The following is a 3184-nucleotide window of genomic DNA, read 5'->3' on the forward strand; positions in this document are numbered from 1 at the left end:
GTTCTGTCCTTGTCCTTTCCATAATTATATTAAAACTGACTGAATTATGATCACTACCACCAAATTGCTGTCCCACTGCCGCTCCTTCCACCTGCCCCTCTTCATTTCCTAAAACTAAGTCTAAAACTTCACCCTCTCTTGTTGGACTTGCTACATATTGGCTAAAAAAGTACTCCTGAATGCACCTCAAGAATTCTGCTCCCTCAATTCCCTCTACACAAAAAGTATCCCAGTTAATGTTTGGGTGGAACAAATCCCCCACTGTTACTGCCCTATTGTTCTTGCACTTCTCAGATATTTGCCTGCATATCTGCTCTTCCATCTCCCTCTGACTGTTTAGGGGTCTATAGTACACTCCCAGCAGTGTGATTGCCTCTTTTTTGTTCCTCAGCTCAATCTATACGGTCTCATTTGATAAACCTTCCAACATATCATCCCTCCTCACAGCTGTAATAATTTCTTTGACCAAAATTGCCACTCCCCCTCCTTTTTTATCCCCTTCCCTCTCACGTCTGAAAACCCTGTAACCAGGAAGATTGAGCTGCCATGCCTGTCCCTCCTTTAGCCATGTTTGTGTAATAGCTATGATATCATACTGCCGTGTGTCTAACTGTGCCCTGAGCTCATCTGCTTCATTTGCTATACTCCTTGCATTGATTTAGATATCCTTGAGCACTGCCAACATTTTTTGTTTTGAATTTTCTAATCAGTGTTTCCTCTCTCTTCCAGACTCCATTAATTTTCTGCCTTCCATTTTCATTTCTGATCTGACTCTACCTTCCAGTCCCCATCTCCCTGCCAAACTAGTTTAAACCCTCCCCAACAGCACTAGCAAAACATCCTGCAAGGAACTCCGTCCTGGCTCGGTTCAGGTGCAAACCCGTCCAACCTGTCCCAAAAATCGAAAGTCCTCCCTCCTGCACCATTTTTCCAGCCACACGTTCATCTGTCTTATCCATCTATTCCTGTACATTCATCTGTCTTATCCATCTATTCCTGTACTCACTTGCACGTGGCACTGGGAGTAATCCAGAGATTATTACTTTTGATGTCCTGCTTGCTAATTTCTTACCTCACTCCCTAAGTTCTGACTGCAGCACAACATCCTTATATCTACCTATGTTGTTGGTTCTGATGTGGACTACCACTGCTGGCTGTTCACCCTCCCGCTTCAGGGTGCTCTGTAACTGCTCAATGACATCCTTGACCCTGGCACCAGGGAGCCAACACTCCATTCCTGGATTCACGTCTGTGGCCATAGAAACACCTGATTGTTCCCTTGACGATTGAATCACCTACAACTATGGCTTTTCCAGTCTTCCCTGTACTCCCCTTTGCTGCTGAGTCACCCATGGTGTCATGGACTTGGCTCCGGCTGCACTCCCCAGGTGAAGCATCATTGTCCTCTGTATTCAGAACTGAATACCTGCTGGAGAGTGAGACGCACTCGGGGTGTCCTGCACTACCTGCCTGATTCTTTTTGACTGCCTGGTGGTCACCCATTCCCTCTCTCCCTGCATACTCTTAAGCTGTGGGGTGACCACATCTATAAACGTGTTATCTATGTACAAAGAACAAACAACAGTACAGCACAGGAACAGGCCATTCGGCCCTCCAAGCCCGCGCCGATCTTGATGCCTGTCCAAACTAAAACCTTCTGCACTTCAGGGGACCGTATCCCTCTCTTCCCATCCTATTCATGTATTTGTCAAGATGCCTCTTAAACGTCGCTATCTTCCCTGCTTCCACCACCTTCCCCGGCAGCAAGTTCCAGGCACTCACCACCCTCTGTGTAAAGAACTTGCCTCGCACATCCCCTCTAAACTTTGCCCCCCTCGCCTTAAACCTATGTCCCCTCGTAACTGACTCTGTCACCCTGTGAAAAAGCTTCTGACTATCCACTCTGTCTCTGCCACTCATAACTTTGTCAACCTCTATCATGTCGCCCCTCCACCTCCATTCTCAGTTTTGGGAAAAATAGAGTATATGACTGTATCAGTAAGTAGGAAAAGTTAAAATATGTTGTGACCAGTGGAGACGTGTGATGAGAATAAACAGATCCTCCTCTGATTTCAACTACACAAGCATTTGTGATTTGGCTCTGTAGCTTAGTTGGTTAAAGCACCTGTCTAGTAAACAGAAGAGCCTGGGTTCAACTCCCAGCAGAGCCTTATTTCACATTTGTGATATGCTTTAGAAGTTTCCTTGTCAATCATTTATATCTCTGTTTTGTGAACTTGAACTTGGAATTCAAATTACATGATGAATTTCAGTCACAGGAGAAAACAGCCTTTGTGAAGGATGTGAGTTGGGAATGGCTGTTCCTCCTTGTACAGAAATTCAGTGCTGATACGCCAAAGGCAACTTCTTTGATACAAATTTGTTCACGGTTACATTCAATCTGGAAAACAGCTCGACATTAATCTCACTGAAGGAAAGTGTGACTGCGTTGTATGTTTCAGAGTGTTTGTGTCGTTATGTGTTGCTTTTAACCGAGACTGGGGACATGACACGAGTGGGAAGGTTGATCCGAGGTTTGGAATATTTGTCAATCAGGAACAAGAAAAATCAAAGGAACCAAATAAGAAAACCTATGTCTCGTGGGTATTGAGAGACGGTGAGAAGATATTAAACTTTGTTCCATTCAATCCGGCTGCGATGAACTTTGAATTTTTCCGCCTTTTATAAACATTATTTGAAGGGTCTCTGTAACAATGTTCAGTGTTGAGGAGAGTGGGGTCTGGGTGAGCAGCTGCTGAGTGTGACAGGGTCAGGACTGGATGCAGGAAGTTCTCTGACACTCTCTCTCCCTCTCTCTCTCTGATGGCTTTGAGTTGATTTTCAAGTGTTTGAATAAATGAAGGAAGTTCCCTCCACCCATTTGTTTGGACAGACAGTGTAGTATAAGGATGTAAAGGGTTAATGCTGAAGATAGTGGGATCAACCCCTCCCACTGTCAGAGTGATGATGTAACAGTCACATGAGATGAGGTTTGGGAGAAGAGAGAGCAGCACCAAGGATGCTAGCTTAAGAGGTTTGATGAATGTGTATATAGTATTGCGTAAATTAGAAAAGAGTTCTTCGTTCTTTCAGCAGGAAATGTGTCCAGAAAATATTCAGGAGTCGGAATGCAGATATTAATTCCAAGTGACAGTTCTGGGTTCATTTAACAAAAAAAAGGTAG

The 3184-nt window shown here is 44.4% G+C and overlaps 1 non-coding gene across 1 annotated transcript; it reads left to right on the plus strand.

The window, feature by feature from the left end:
• The first annotated feature begins 2097 nt into the window (after positions 1-2097).
• trnat-agu (transfer RNA threonine (anticodon AGU)) lies at positions 2098-2171 on the plus strand. Its single transcript has one exon. It is a non-coding gene; the product is annotated as a tRNA-Thr (tRNA).
• Positions 2172-3184: the final 1013 nt, after the last annotated feature.

The sequence above is a fragment of the Heterodontus francisci genome, chromosome 35, assembly GCF_036365525.1.
Source record: "Heterodontus francisci isolate sHetFra1 chromosome 35, sHetFra1.hap1, whole genome shotgun sequence".
Taxonomy (NCBI): Eukaryota; Metazoa; Chordata; class Chondrichthyes; order Heterodontiformes; family Heterodontidae; genus Heterodontus; species Heterodontus francisci.